Source organism: Pleurodeles waltl, chromosome 4_1, assembly GCF_031143425.1.
Source record: "Pleurodeles waltl isolate 20211129_DDA chromosome 4_1, aPleWal1.hap1.20221129, whole genome shotgun sequence".
NCBI lineage: Eukaryota > Metazoa > Chordata > Amphibia > Caudata > Salamandridae > Pleurodeles > Pleurodeles waltl.
In genome coordinates this window covers 247,278,341-247,295,770 of record NC_090442.1, presented here as the reverse complement: position 1 = coordinate 247,295,770, position 17,430 = coordinate 247,278,341, and positions in this window count along the sequence as shown.

The window sequence follows — 17,430 nt, the reverse complement described above, 5'->3', positions numbered from 1 at the left end:
TTTTGGTAGTTCCCCTTCATGATCTTGAACTGAAACTGCTTCAAGTCTCTGATGTAAGGCACACTGAATTACCTTAATTCCTAACTCCAGAGCTGGTGATGCCCCATGCTTGTTCTATATTTGTTTCAGTACCTCAGGCAGAACTGCCAATGAAGGGGTGCCATGTGTTAGTTTAGCTGCATGCATGTATGCTTCTTTAGGTGTTATATTCCTCCTCAGGTGGCACCATCCCAAGAGGAAGATTCTAAGTCAATATTCTTTGTCTTGGGTGTAGTGTGCGGATAGACCACCTCCATCTGGTTGGTCGTTTGAAAAATCGAGAAGGCAAATCTTTCCCATGATTGCGTTTATTGTCTGTGGACTGATTGATTGTACTTGTCTCTGTGCGACTGGTCCACTGTTATAGCTAGAGGTAATAGTATGCAGTACAAACTGTAGAGGTTTCCTGTATAAGGAGATTGTAGAATTCAAAACCCTTATAAAATCAGGGAGTGCTAATGTCTTAGGATGCAGAAAGGGAGTGCATCAAGCTACTAATGGCCACGCAGCCCCTTCATTGCTTAGGGGTCCTAATTAGACAGTCCTCTGTGTGTGTGTGTGTGTGTCAACCCACCAGAAAACCAGTTATGGTATTCTTGGCAAGTTAAAGGGATTTCCAGATCCTGATATACTCTCTAGCTATAGTGTGCCAACGATGTTGCAGGTTTGTAAGCCTAAAATTGCCCTGAGGCAGGGTCGATAGTCTCAAACTCCACCCAGAAGTAAAACATTTCAAAGGCATATGCTGTGTGAGCAACTGTTACAAATGTAACTGCCCCCCTACATTGGAGACACCTCCAATCTTGAGATGTTTAGTAACTGCTTCCCAGTAATTTAATCATATCACAGCAGGAGACACCATTTAACCAAATGGATTCAAATTAGATTCCAAAGAAATGGGAAGCCCACAGATAACCTTTAAATAGTCAAGCTTGACAAACCTCCAGTAATAGGTGCTTCCTTCTTTCCTGTTGGAGGTAACCATGATTACTATGGATGTCACAGTAATGATTTAATGATGGCTCAATTGTGTGTGCATAATAAAAGAAACTACTCAAGGCTCCCAAAATCTTCAGAATTGCTTGCCCACTTTGGGGACCAATGTTGTGCAACCTAAGACTCTGGCTTAGCTCTAAAGGTTTGCAGGTGTCACAAGTGAACTTAGTTCAAAACATCAGCAATCGAATGTGAAGAAGCAGGTTGTTGCACTCTCACCCCACCTCCCCACTCAATACATAGTTGAAGTGGTGCTCATGTTTGTAGGTTTGTAACAGATACTCAAAAGGGACCCAGGGATTAAGTGCTAATCGAGAAGCCCAATTTCAATCTTTACAATTTCACACACAAAAGCTGCACTGAAAAAATGTCACTTTAATTAAAAAGTGTTTATTTCAACAGTCTCATCCTGTTGCTTAGCACATCTAAAATAACCACACAGAAACAATATTATTAAAACAGGACAAATGCACATTATGAACAACAAGAATATAATGGACATTTCTATCATAAATAAAATGTCATCTAGCAACCTGGTATCCTAAAACCTACTTCTATGCACTATACTAGGAGAGCATAGAGTAGATTAACTTGCATCTAGAGTTTCTTAGAAAGAATCAATGCACTGCAAATCTGTATACACCAAAGCACTGTAGGTATCAGTAGTAGGGTGTGAATGTTCCCTTGAAGGGAAAACACTCATCAGCAGCAACTGCTGTGCTTTCAGACCTGGCTCAGTATGAGCTTTTAGTTCAGAAAAGGATGCAGCATTATCCCAGCAGTCTGAAGTTCGTCTGGCAGTATCTTGTGCGATAATCTGGAACAAAGTACCTCTCCTGACAAGTGGTCGATAGGTGGGCCTGTTATACTGTATTTTATCTGATATTGAATCTCTGACATAGCCTTAGGAACATCTGATACAATCTGTGTGCATCAATATGTTAGCCTTAGACATATTCTCATAAACATTGAGGTAAAAACTCGCCAATTCAGACTACACTGTTTATATTATTAATTTTATTATTTGACCTTGAGATAGAGATAACAAAGCACTTGTTCAAGACTGATGTTGCGTCAGATATCTTATTTATGTCATTGTCTCAATGAATTGACCCTTTCACAGGTTCTTGGCTACATCAGGACAGACAACATCTGTATCAAAGGCAGAGATGTCAATGATTATGCATAAAATAGAGAAAATGGAGTCTAGGCCTGCACAACATAGAGTTGAGCCTCAAAGGTCTTACATTACTTTATGATCCACAATCATCACCATTGAAACTGCCGATACCTTGCAAACCATCCACTTAAGGGCATCATCTAACCTTTGCCACCTGCCATGCTCCCACCAAAAGACTCCTACTGATTAGCGAAACACTAAGGGTCATCCGCAACACCTCCATGAGCTCAGCATCATTCCTGGACACCTAGTAACACACCATTGACACACCTCTGCTCAAGAAACCATCTCCTGACCCATCAATGCCCTCCAACTAAAGTCTCATCTTTCTCCTACCATACCCAACCAAGACTACCTCAGCAACCACTAGCTCCACTATGCCACACAGTCTGTAGTCAGGCCCAACCACAATATAGAATCAGCCCTCATCTTCACCACAGATGATATCCACATGATCTTTGACAGTGGAGACATGGCAGCCTTCATTCTCCTGGACCTCTCAGCAGCATTTGATATGGTCTCATACTCCATCGTCATCAGGTGTCTGCACAAGATTGTCATCCAAGGACCCGCGCTATGCTGGATCTGCTCCTTTGTAACGGATAGAACACAAGCTGTCACCCTGGCACCTTACCTCTCAGAAGCTCACAAACTTACATGCAGAGTACCTTAAGGTTCATCGCTCAGCCCTATCCTCTTTAATGCATACATGATCCCTCTAGCCAAAGCCATTTGCACACACAACCTCAACATCCTCTCCTACGCGGACAAAATGCAACTCATAATCCTTCTCGGACAAGACCTCAACAAAAGAAACAATTTACTGCCTGCATGGCCGAAGTTGCTAACTGTATGAAAGCCAACTGTCAACCTCAACACCGACTAGAAAGAAATTGTGACCTTTGACAAGAGCACCACACCATGGGATTCCATCTAGTGGCCAGCCACTCTCAGGCCTACACCCACCACCCACACCAGGAACCTCTGAACCATCATCAACAGCAAACTGGACATGACCGCACATGTCAACGCTGTGATTGCATCCTGCTTCCACACCCTGAAGATGCTGAATGAGATCTTCAAATGGCTCCTAAACAACACCAGAAAAACTGCCCCTTACTCAGGAGTAAAGAAACAAACTGATGTCAGCATGCAGGGGTGCTGCTTATGTGTGGCTCTGTTCTGTCTCTTCCGGGATGGAACAAAGTCAATGCGGAGCTACAAGTTACCATCTAGCAGCACACGGAAAACTTCTGAATCCAGTCTGGAACCTGGGAATAGTCTAAAGGTGAGGAATCTGCAGTTAGATAGGGTATCCACCAGAAAGAGCATTACTCAAGGTAAGTAACTTGATTGTTTTGGGCAAAAACTTGCTAGAAGTGTAATAAATGTAATTTCTGTAGTGTTCTACTGACTAGCCTATCAGGGCAAGAGAGATCTGGCTTGCACTAAAATATTCCTTAGTTTAGAAGAAAAAAAAGTATGGTAGAATTTTTATACTTTTCGCATAGTTGTGAATTTGATGTCTGTCTTCAAATAAACAATGCACCTTAAACAATGATTCTGTCACAATTTTGTGATCTGAGGTAAAATTATATAATTGATTGTGCAGACAACATTCCCCTGAAAAACCTATGCATTCTTGGTATGCCCCTACTTCAGACATTCAGGGCAACAACTGGGATTTCTGATGGCATATGAAAAATACAACAAAATATATAGCACATTTTTAAAAAGATGAAAATATCCCCACATTTTTCATTATATATTTAGGCTGCAATGAGATAATGGTGTGGGGTTTACACCAATATATAGCCCTGAATGTGCCAAAAACCGCCCGTTAGCTTGTGTGGGTGTACAAAGACAACAAAGCTGTACGTGGGCTTAAACAATCTAAGGCTGTTTTTTGTAAAAAGAAAAAAGCTCAGGAACAGAGGTGTGCCTAGAAACCAGCAGTGAAAGGTTTAAAGTATTGTTCACAATGCTGCTTTTAGCAAGACCATAAAAATGATATTACCAACCAGTGCTACTGCCCAGTACTTCCAATTGCCTCTTAACTCTGAGGAAAGAGCTTGCACGAATTATATGTCAGTGTTTGGCATCATGTTCCCAGAAAGTCCCATTACACATTTCAATCAGATGTCCCAGTACTACTTCATATACCAATCACTGTCAGGGTTCTCTCTGACGCCCCATCTTATAGCAATCATTGCCATAATATTCTAACCATTACCATCACACACCCAGACAATCCATACGTTTGTAGGTGTCCTACATATACCAGCCATTGTTGCCATATGCCCAGGTGCCTCATTACATGTCAGTAATCAATGTATTACATCTAGTTTGTTTATGACATACACCTGCTACTGCCATAAAATGCCTAGACACTGTCAAAGCCCAGCTCACCTGAGTCCTCGTTCAGTTCTGATGGAGGTTGAAGACAATCCGACCCCATCCTGAAACTGCTTGTTCCAGCACACTAGTTTTTAAAACAGTGCACTAAGAACAGAAGCTCAAGGGAAGGGGGGAAGTGGATAAAATAAAATAAAGAGACAACACCGTTCTTGCGTTTCCACTGTTGAAGTGCTGCACAAATCTGCGGCCCTTTCTGACTTCTGTAGAAACTGGTGCCTAATGAAACATAAACAAAGAACAGATAAGTACAACCTATTCCTAACTAGGTTCCTGACTATCCCTTTATTTATTAGAAATTCTCTTCTAAAAGTACCTCTTGGATCCTGGTCTCTAGTTTCCAGGTTTGGAATGTGTTACTGCTCTGGGATGTGCTTTCTATTACTCTAAAGCTTCTAAAACATTAAACAAATACCGTTATCAGAATTACCAATATCAAACATTCATCTTAATATAACTAAAGCATAAATTCCCAATAGCAGACTCACTTTTCCCATATTTTCAGAATCTTTTATACAACAAATACTGTACTTTTACATCAAAATACAGCATGTAATTTGTGCAAGTCCTTGATTTACTGTTTGCCTTGCTGTTAATGGTTTCCACTGTTCGATTCTTAAAAGTTCCATAAAAAAATGTTTGCTTCACAAAGTTCCGCAAAGTATTCTTGTAACAAAGAGTTTGAATCACAATGTTCGTGGAAGGTATCTTGTTTCAAATTGTCTATACACGAATCCAGAAATTGTTGTCAAAGTTCTTTCAGGTAATAAAAAGTTTTGCACTTACTTGTTGCTGGCAAGAGATACTGATCAGTCTAACCTTGTCTTCTTTCTCTTTTGCAGGTTGCTTGTAGGAGAGAGGCTGAGGCAAGGAGGAACCGGAAACCGGAAGAAGGAAGAGCCAGCAGCTGCGCCCATTGAAGCCAATGAAAGTCTGTAGAGAGCAGGAGTGCCAGCGCCGAGGGATCTGTTCTCAGGTAAGCGGGAGGTAGACGAGCACAAGCACTGGGTGAGGCTAGGGGGCTGCCTTTTATAGACAGGGCTGGGTGTGGTCCTCACATGCTGCACATGTTTTTGAAAGGTGTGCAGAGCTGGGTGTGGTTTGAAGAGCTGGGTGTGGTCCTCACATGCTGCACATGTTCTTGAAAGGTGTGCAGAGTTTCAGTTATTATGGAAATGAGTTGAATTAACACATGGCCTAGAGAGGAGTGTTTTAAAGAAGCCTTGGTAAAAGCAAGGCCCAATGTGTAAACAAAACAGCACATTAAACAACATACACAGAAGCCTAGGGGGGGGGAAGGTGAGATAACAAGAAAGGCTTTCAATAGTAAGTTTAAAAGGGAGCTATTACAGAACCCACTAGTGCAGTGAGAGGGGACATGCTCTTTGCTGTGCACAAACTCTAACAGTTGCCCCCCTCAAAGGCCCTCCTACAGGACGGGGTTTTCCTGGATTTTTTAAATAAAACCGTCTAATCAGCTGTGGGGCATGTACATGTGATGCTGGTTCCCATGAATTCTCAGATTCATCATATCCTTTCCATTCTACTAAATAAAACAGACGTCCACTAATTCTTTTTGAGTCTTTTATGCTTTTCACTTCATATTCTAGATTTCCCTTAATTGGTATGGGGGGAGGTGGTGGTTCAGGTCGGGTTTTTGGATTGTACGGCTTAAGCAAGGACACATGGAATGTAGTATGTACTGGATATTCTTTTGGTAAATCTAATTTTACTGTTACCGGGTTTACTATGGCAGTTATACTAAAGGGTCCAATGAAACGTGGTTGCAGCTTTCGGGATCCCTCTATGTTTAGGTTCTTTGTGGAGAGCCATACCTTGTCACCGATTTTATACATTGGGGCCTCAGATCTGTGTTTGTCTGCTTGTCTTTTCATGCTTTCCTTGTACTTTAATAAATGTTTCCTGGCTTTGTCTTGTATGTCACCTAACCTCGTTAGTCTATCCGTTACTGTAGGTAACAGAGAATCTTCTAACAAAATGGGTATAGCTCTTGGATGATACCCCTGCAAGAAATAGAATGGTGAGCAAAGTAGAGCTGAATGCTCAGTATTATTATAAACAAACTCCGCTACAGGGAGAGCTTCCAACCATTCACTAGAATAATCAGCCAATAAACAACGTAGCGTTTGAAGTAAGGTTTGGTTCAGTCGTTCAGTCTGTCCATCTGTCTCTGGGTGGAAAGCAGTGGATAATGCCACATCTATTTTCAGTTTTTTACATAATTTTTTCCAAAATTTAGAGTTGAACTGGCTCCCTCGGTCTGACACCACTTTGCTTGGCAAACCATGTAAACGCACAATTTCCCTTATAAAAATATCGGCAAATTCTGCCGCCGTGGGTAATTTCCGTAATGGTACAAAATGTGCCATTTTAGATAAAAAATCCACTATAACCAACACTGTTGTGAAAGATTTTACAGGTGGTAAACCTACAATAAAGTCCACGCTCACAGTGTGCCAAGGTTGTTTGGGTGTTGGCATTGGTATTAACAAGCCGTCAGGGGCCTTATGAGAAGATTTATGTCTTGCACAAATTGGACAGGTAGTGACAAATTGCTTAATGTCCTTTCTTATAGTGTCCCACCAAAAGTGTTTTTGCACATTTTCCAGGGTTTTTACCCAACCAGGATGACCTGCCAACGGTGAGGCGTGATGCCAAATTATCACCTGTGTTTGTAATTCAGAGGTGGGCACTAACAGCATGTTGTCGTGATACAATAAACCTCGTTGTATTGTGTTATGGGAATCCTTTAACCAATCCTGAGGTGCTATTTGCATGTGTGCATTATATAGATCTGTGATGAAATCCTTCTGTTGTACTGGTGCCAAAAACTTTTGGGGAAGAATAATGGGTTCTCCTATTTTATCTTGTTTCATGTCTGAGGTATGTCCGTATCTAGATAACACATCAGATTGAATTTGTTGTGCACCTGGTCTATAGGTTATTACAAAGTCAAATGTGCTAAAAACAATTAACCAGCGCATCTGACGTGGTGTTAGTGCTTTAAGTGATCCAAAAAACGGTAGGTTCCTATGGTCAGAAAAGATTGTAACTGGGTACTTGGCTCCCATTAAATGGTGCCTCCATTCTGAAAAGGCTACTTTGATAGCTAGTAGTTCCCTTTCAGCCACAGTGTAATTTTGTTCAGCTGGTAATAACTTTTTGGAATAGAAGGCTATAGGATGTAACTGGCCATCTACTGCATCTCGTTGAGAGAGAACTCCTCCTAAAGCTACTTGTGAAGCATCCGCTTCAACAAAAAAGGGCAAGTCAGGATCAGGATGTTTCAGAATTGGGGCTGAAGTGAATTTTTGTTTTAAGAGTTGAAAGGCGTGTGCCGCCTCATCAGTCCAAAGAAATCGTTGCCCTTTCCGCAACAAGGTAGTTATTGGGGCCGCAATGTCTGCAAAATGTGCAATAAACCTCCTATAAAAATTGGCGAACCCCAGAAATTTCTGAATATCTTTTACAGAGGATGGTTCTGGCCAATCAGCAATAGCACTGATTTTCTTTACATCCATAGTTATTCCTTGAGGTGACAGGCAGTATCCTAAAAAGTCCACCTTGCTGACATTAAAAGTACACTTTTCTAACTTAGCAAAAAGATGATTTTCTTTTAACTTTGATAATACTGCACGAACATGTTGGGTATGTTCTTCTGAGTTCTTAGAGTAAATGAGGATGTCGTCTATGTATACTATGACACAAACGTCCAGGAATTCGTGTATGACCTCATTTATAAAGAACTGAAAGGCCGCAGGGGCATTACATAACCCAAAGGGCATTACTGTGTACTCAAATAAACCAAACTTTGTCTTGAAAGCTGTCTTCCACTCATCCCCCTCTTTTACTCGGACCAGGTGGTAAGCTCCCCGCAGATCTAGTTTAGTGTATACAGTAGAATGTCTTAATTGTTCCAACAACACAGGTATTAGAGGAAGAGGATATTTATTCTTTATTGTAGACTTATTTAGTCCTCTATAATCGATACACGCGCGCAGGGATTTATCCGGCTTCGGGATAAAAAAGAGTGGAGATGACACCGGAGATGTGGAATGACGGATGAACCCAGACTGTAGTAGGTCATCTAGGTAGGTTCTTAAGTATTTGGTTTCTTCGTCAGTCAAAGCATATACTCTGTTATTAGGTAAAGGGGCCCCTGGGATAAGATCTATATGACAGTCATAAGACCGATGTGGGGGCAGCACACTAGCCTTTACTGGATCAAAGACGTCTTTAAAGTCAGAATATTCAGGAGAGAGACTTGGTTCATCTTGTGTAACACTAGCACAGTGTAATACTGTGCTCTGTTCTGTACCTGCTTCTTGATAGCAATTGGTTCTACAGAAAGAGGAATCCAAAGTAACAGTTCTATTCACCCAATCAATTTTTGGGTTATGAGTTGTTAACCAGGGTACCCCGAGAATCAAACCAAAAATAGGAGTATCTATCAGATCAAAGCTAATCACCTCTGTGTGCCCGTTCTGACAGACCATAACAAGTGGACTTGTTTGTTTTGTGATTAATCCAGAGGTCAATTCTGACCCATCCACTGCACATACTGCTTCTGGACAAGGCTTTAGGCACATAGGAAGTCCTAAGTTTTCAGCTAACTTATTATCCACAAAATTTCCTGTCGCGCCTGAGTCCAGTAGGACAGGGAGAGAATGCCTCACTTGGGTAGTAACAATTAAAACGACCTGAATTATGAAATGTCTAGGTATGTGCGGTACCATGAAGGCTGCAGCATTAGAGGTTTGATTAAGATGTTTTCTCGAACAAGTAACCTCTCCCCTTGTCGAGCTTAATCGTTTCCCGATTCAGTTGAGGAGGTGGAGGAAACAGCACCCTTTCGTGGATTTTTAGGCTTTACTGGACAATCTCTGGCAAAGTGACCTCCCCTTCCACAATATAAACATAATTGAAGTTTTCTCCTTCTTTCTTTTTCCTCTGATGTGAGTGGACCTCTGAGTGTCCCTATTTGCATAGGCTCAGGTTCAGGGAGTTTATTATCTGGGTCTTTCTTCTCGTGTCTAATAAAAGTTAACCGTGATTCTAGTTTGTATTTATCTCCCTTTCTTTCTCCTAGTCTATGTTCTAATTTCACAACTAAATCTACAAATTCCGAATAGTCTTCTGGCAAATCAACGATATGAGCTAGCGCGTCTTTTAACTCGTCTCTCAAACCTTTATAAAAAAGGGAGACACGCTTTTCTTCTGGCCACTGTGTCTCAGTGAGTAAACGATTAAAACTAGTGAGATAGGTCAATAAATCCTTGTTACCTTGTTTAAGATTTAAAAGCTCATTATCACTTGCCTGCATGAAAGTGTGTTTTGCAAAAAGGCTGGTCATGGTACGTTTAAATTGATTCCAATTATGGAGGATGGGATCATCTCTCTCCACGAAAGGAATTGACCAATTGGCTGCTGTGCCACCCAAATAAGACAAGACGAATGCCACTTTCGTAGCATCAGTAGGGAACTGTTGTGGCTTACAAACGAAGTGTAATTGACATTGATTGATAAAAACATGGAATTTGTTACTATCTCCATGAAAACGTTCAGGTGCTGTTAAGGGCACAGCATTAGGAACATTAACAGTGACCTCAACTGGGGGAGGCAAAGTTGTATGTTTTGATGGTGCCCCTGTCTCTGAGGAGGTTTTAAACAAAGGCGTAAAAGCTGTGTTCCACTGAGATCCCCTACATTTATACCTGCTTAAATCCTGTTTTAAAGAGGTATTCTCCATCTTAAATCTCTTTATTTCCTCTTGCATATGTTGCAAGATGCCAGACACTGATTCATTATGAGCCAAGTCCTCATTTAGGGCCTGCGCCATATCCGTGACGTCAATGCCCTCTATTTCTTCCCCGGTATTCATCGTCCACCAGAACTGGAATTTTTTTTAAGGCTTGTGCTTCTGTCAAAGCCCAGCTCACCTGAGTCCTCGTTCAGTTCTGATGGAGGTTGAAGACAATCCGACCCCACCCTGAAACTGCTTGTTCCAGCACACTAGTTTTTAAAACAGTGCACTAAGAACAGAAGCTCAAGGGAAGGGGGAAAGGGGGGAAGTGGATAAAATAAAATAAAGAGACAACACCGTTCTTGCATTTCCACTGTTGAAGTGCTGCACAAATCTGCGGCCCTTTCTGACTTCTGTAGAAACTGGTGCCTAATGAAACATAAACAAAGAACAGATAAGTACAACCTATTCCTAACTAGGTTCCTGACTATCCCTTTATTTATTAGAAATTCTCTTCTAAAAGTACCTCTTGGATCCTGGTCTCTAGTTTCCAGGTTTGGAATGTGTTACTGCTCTGGGATGTGCTTTCTATTACTCTAAAGCTTCTAAAACATTAAACAAATACCGTTATCAGAATTACCAATATCAAACATTCATCTTAATATAACTAAAGCATAAATTCCCAATAGCAGACTCACTTTTCCCATATTTTCAGAATCTTTTATAAAACAAATACTGTACTTTTACATCAAAATACAGCATGTAATTTGTGCAAGTCCTTGATTTACTGTTTGCCTTGCTGTTAATGGTTTCCACTGTTCGATTCTTAAAAGTTCCATAAAAAAATGTTTGCTTCACAAAGTTCCGCAAAGTATTCTTGTAACAAAGAGTTTGAATCACAATGTTCATGGAAGGTATCTTGTTTCAAATTGTCTATACACTAATCCAGAAATTGTTGTCAAAGTTCTTTCAGGTAATAAAAAGTTTTGCACTTACTTGTTGCTGGCAAGAGATACTGATCAGTCTAACCTTGTCTTCTTTCTCTTTTGCAGGTTGCTTGTAGGAGAGAGGCTGAGGCAAGGAGGAACCGGAAGAAGGAAGAGCCAGCAGCTGCGCCCATTGAAGCCAATGAAAGTCTGTAGAGAGCAGGAGTGCCAGCGCCGAGGGATCTGTTCTCAGGTAAGCGGGAGGTAGACGAGCACAAGCACTGGGTGAGGCTTGGGGGCTGCCTTTTATAGACAGGGCTGGGTGTGGTCCTCACATGCTGCACATGTTTTTGAAAGGTGTGCAGAGCTGGGTGTGGTTTGAAGAGCTGGGTGTGGTCCTCACATGCTGCACATGTTCTTGAAAGGTGTGCAGAGTTTCAGTTATTATGCAAATGAGTTGAATTAACACATGGCCTAGAGAGGAGTGTTTTAAAGAAGCCTTGGTAAAAGCAAGGCCCAATGTGTAAACAAAACAGCACATTAAACAACATACACAGAAGCCTAGGGGGGCGGAAGGTGAGATAACAAGAAATCTTTCAATAGTAAGTTTAAAAGGGAGCTATTACAGAACCCACTAGTGCAGTGAGAGGGGACATGCTCTTTGCTGTGCACAAACTCTAATAGACACCCTTCATATGCTAATCACTTTCCTCATATGCTCAGTTACCCCATTACATATCATTAAATGGTTTCATACTGCCAAAGCTTGACCCCCCAACATTCTTCCTCCTGGTCTTGTAAGCATAGTGCTAAACAGGTGAGTCTGCCTAGACCTACATAAGGTAGGTTGGTTAATTGAAAAGCTAGGACTTCAGCATCTTGTGAAATTCAAGAAGAGAGGAGGAGGCTGTCATGTGGGGTGGGAGTTTGTTCCACACTTTAGGAGCGATGTAAGAGAATGCCTGACCTCCTGATCAGGTTCTGTGTATGTGTGGGATAAGTATGAGTAGGAGTCTTGCAGAGCACAGGTGTCTGGGTGGTTGGTCAAAAGAGATGCAACTGTTCATGTGGGTGGGGCCTATGTTGTGTAGTGCTTTGAATGTGTGTGTGAGAAATTTGAAATGAGCACATTTATGTATTGGGAGCCAGTGGAGCTTCCTGAGGTGTGGTTTGATGTGAGTTCTGTGTGGGAATTCGAGGGTGGGTTAAGCTGCCAAGTTTTGATGGTTCGTAGTCTTCTAATGAATTGCTTGTTGATCCCAGCGCAGAAGGTATTCACAATGCCCAAAACAATTGAAGGCATCAATGTGCAGATTTTTAACTTGGGGCCCTTCAGATAGTAAAAAGAGACTCCACGGAACAGGGAGTTGGGAGGGTAATAAGGAATATGCGGTTAGGTAGGGTGTCCACCAAAAGAGCGTTATTGATGGTAACTTGTTCCTCTTTTGGATATTTCTAATCTTGCAGATTTCTTCTCCTTACAATAGAAAGTTCAAAGCAGTTCATCCCCAGTTGCAGGATGTTTTGAGTGGTCTCAGAAAAAGAAGCCCTGCAGTGCAAATGCAGTGGTTGCAGCCTTGGCCCTTGTGCAAGGGACCCTCCTAATGTAAAAGACTTCACATACAACAGATGAGTCCTCCGCTTTTACAAAAAAAAATTCTGCACTGCCATACCTTCTTTGCCCAAGACAACCCCACCAAAAGCACATTGTCTACCCAATGGTCTTTGAAGTCCAATGAATGGAGTATCTTCTCCTCTTTCGAAGGGTGAGGGGGGGCAAAAAATGTTGGGAGGGCGATGGCTTTCCCAGAGTGAAAAGGAGTCATGACTTTCGGCAACAAGGCTGCTTTGTTCCTCAGTGTCAATTGTGAAAAGGAAGACAGTCTTTAGAGTCAACTCTAGAGGTGTACAGTCTCTTGGGCCAAGACCCAAAACCCGATTCTGCCTGACTGTTACAATATCACATGGCAGTGGTATTGTCTGAAAGAACCTGTACAAGCCCCCACTTAATAGATGGTCGGAAGGGCTTTAAAGCCATGCAAATCACCTACAACTGCAACAGATTTAAGACGAGTTGAGTTTGCACTGGAAATCAGATTCTCCTGACCTCCACCGCTTTCAGATGACCTCCCATCCCAGCAGCGTTGTGCCTATCACTACCGTCAGCTCTGGGTGGGGAAGGTAGAGGGGTCTGTCAGGAGTCCAATAGCGGTGAAGTAGCCACAACTGCAAATGTTTTGCCATCTCCTCCAAAATAAAGATGGAATACATTAGGTTTCCCTTGGTTCTGGGCCCACTGGCACTTCAGAGTCTACTGCAGAGCCTGCATATACCAACTGGCAAAGCCAACAAGTAGGATGCAGTAGTCCAATAGGTCAAGAAGCCTCACAACCAATCTCACTGAGTCCCAGGACCAAGGCTGAATCATCAGTTTTATAGCCAAAATGCCCTGAACTTGTGATGGAGGGAAGGCCAGGAACTGCACTTTATCCAAGTTAGTTCCTATGAAGGGAAGCCTCTGCAAAGGAGTCAGGTGTGCCTTTCATTTGTTGATCATGAACCCCAACCATGTCTGGAGGTTTGCCATCGCCTGAGGTGATGCTTGACTGACTGAGACAAGACCACCTTCAACAGCCGATCGTCAAAGTGGGGGAATATTGTTTTCCTCAACTTGTGAAGTTGTTGAGCAACCACTGCATCACTTTCGTGAACCCTTGAGGGGCAGTGGTGAGGCTGAAGGGGAGCATGGTAAGTTGAAAATGCTCATGTCCTACCTGTGGCCACAGGAAACATTTGTGGAACTGCAGAAGAGGCAAGTGAAAGTACATTTACTTCAAGTTTAAAGCTACCATGCAATTGTACAAATCCAGGATAGAACCTGACCAGTGTATCTTGAATTTGTCCTTCTGCAGGAAGGTGTTCAGAGTGCAAAGATCTGAAATAAGATGAAGGCCTCCATCTTTCTTTGGTACGAGAAAATAGGGGGAGCAATGACCAGTCCCTATTTATGAGTTTGGTTTGCTCTGGTACCCTCTCTATGGCTCCTTTGGACAATAGAGCCTGCACCTCTTGCAACAGGGACAGGTGTTCCTGTGAGAGCTGCTCTGATGTGGGCAGAATATGCGGCAGGTCAGAAGGAAATGGAAGGGCATAGGCCCAAATGATCTGAAGGACCATTCTGTTGGATATGATAGCTTGGCCAACTTGGAAAAAATGTTTAATTCTGTCCCAACAGGGTGGATGCATGCCAATAAGAGTAAATTAAAGTGACTTAGAGGCTTATGCTGCAGGTTTGAGGACAGGGAAAGTTGCTGTAACTGTGCATTGTCTGTCTGATTCCCATACTCAGCTCTTAAAAGGCTGAGAAGGCTGCTGTGGGGAATGGGAAGCCTGGCATTGCCTGAAGGCCACCACTGGATTAGGCTCAGAAGGGCTGAAACTTGATGTGGGAAATTTCTGATAGTTGTCCAGAGTCCCAACAACCATGTAATGGCTCAGCTTCCTTTGAAGCGCTCTAGAGCAGAATAATTTTAGATCCATCCAAAGGCATATTCATAAGGGATACCTTGACGTCACCAGATAAGCCTATGGATCATATCCACGCATGATGATGGAGAACCACAATAGTGCCAACTGTTATCCTCAAACAATTGGTAGTGCCCAGACCAACCCAAATCATGTGTTTGGCTCCATCCTGACATTCTTGAATAATGTGAGCCAGGCAGGACCTAAACTGTTCGGGCTGCTGGCACGTTCTTGACAACACATCCCAGAGGGCATGCCTATATCATCACAGTAGGCAACCTGTTAACTGACCTTAAGGAACGGCTGATCAAAAAAAAAACATTTGTTTCCTGAATGCCTCAATTCGTCTTTGCTCCTTGCTTGGGTGTGGGGGGGAATGAATTAGGATATAACTTGCTGGTAGAAGGCTAGACGACCAGACTCTCAAGAGTAAGGTGTTGGGCCAAATAAATCTGGGTTGTCTGGCACTCGCCTGTGGCATCTGCCTACCTATCTTTTTGCTGGTTGGCAAGAGCAGGGCTTAGACAAGTTGCCCAGCAATGTTTCAGTTAGAACTTTGTTGAATGGCAGTAAAGGCTCAGAAGCAGCCTGTCCAGGATGTAAACCTGTAGTAAAAACATTACTTTTTGACGGCAACAGTGTTTGCGGTACAGCCCAAAGCTCAGCAGCATGTCTATTCACAACAGTAAAGCAAACACTTTCTTATCTTGGTGGCTCAGGTGAGGGGGATAATCCAGGATTAGGGAAAGTGTCAAGCCTACTGGTCTCCTATACATCTATGTACAAATTGTTCTCATCATAATCTGGGGGAAAATCATTTTCATTTTTTCCACTGTCATCTAATAATGACTTCCAACTCTGATCAGTGTCAGAACTGAAAGGCTGCTCGAGCATCTGGGGGTACTCTGTGGTAAAGGCAGTGATTTTTCTGAATTGAACTGGCTGAGAACTGGGTGCATCGGAATGAAGTCGGCACATGATGGCTCAGAGGATTGATCTGCCATCGATAGCGTGACTAGTGGGCCCTGAGCATCCTTGAGGCCCAAAGGTGCACCACAGGGTATCAGAAGAATATACAAAATGTGCAACATGGCTTCCCCAGAACTCTGAGAGCATCTGGACCAATTTTGGAATCTCTCCTCAATCTTAAATAGGATACAAGACTGAATGGCCCCTTTATGACCTTGTAGCTTATCTGATGATAGAGAGTGGTGAGATGAGGAAGAGTTCCACTTGGCATTCTTCTATTTTCACATTGAATTGGACTTCAACTTACCAGACTCTACCGGACAACGTTCACTACAAAGAGACCCGGATGCTTTCCCTCATCAGTGGTATGTAAAAAAGAAAACGTGACACCAAGACGGGGATGGGGAACCCTTCCCCCACTGACATATATATATATATTTTAAAAGAGTCTCTTCTGGACATCCTTTCAAGACATATATGTATATCAGTAGGGCAGTGAAAAGGTTAACATAGCCTTAGAATGGGTTTTGTGCTTGCCCTTTGTTTCTTTTCTTCCAGTTCTTGTGTTTGACTTGTCTGCAGAGAACTATTTTGCTTTCTTGAAGTTGTTCCTTTATAGGAGCTTTGACACTCAACGGGAGTAAATGCCCTTGTCCTTCATCTCCCACCTTCTCTCTCTCTCTCTCTCTCTCTCGCTCCTCAGCCCTGCCTCCTAGTTCATCTTGCATCTATGTTGCCCAACCACCAAACATGCAGAATGATTCTTTATGACTTCCTCCATGCCTTACTTTTACTGACACTAAGAACTGTTGTCGCTCTCTTTCTCTTCCTGCACCTCCCCATAGATGCTGCCACTGAAACTAAATGAAGTTTGTCAGACATGCTATGAATTATCCACTATACCTGTCCAAACAGAATTCCTATGATTGTTGACTTAAATGCAATTCAGTTCAATTTTCTGCATAGAAAATATTACATAGCTCCACAGGGTGACTCAGTAGGATGGTAAACATTCACAATACAATTAACCCAGAGACAATGTGTAAATTGTTTGCACCCTCACAAAAAAACACAGTGAAAACACTACAAATGTACACCACACCAGTTTAGAAAAATAGGCAATATTTATCTAAGTAAAACAAGACCAAACAACAAAAATTCAACATACATAAGCAGAGATGTGAACTTTAAAATATCAAGGCCCTCACTACAACCCTGGTGGTCGGTGACAAAGCTGCGGTAATACCTCCAACAGGTCGGCGGTAAGAAAAATTGAATTATGATCACAGTGGAAACCGGCAACACATACAGCCACTTTAACACTCCGAACGCCATGGCGGTAGCAACAAACACTGCGGTGGTAACCGCCAATAGGCAGGCAGAAGACAATGTACTGCCCACACTATTATGACACACCAATCCGCCACCTTTTCCGTGGCAGTACTAACACCATCAAAAGCACGGCGGAAACAGTACACAGAAGGGAAATGACACCTCTCGACACACAAGGAAGAACCATGACTCTATGGAGCCCGAACTGCACATATGTCAAATGCTGGTCTACCTCCTCCTACACATGGAATACAAACGGCGGCGAAGATGACCACGGTGAGTAC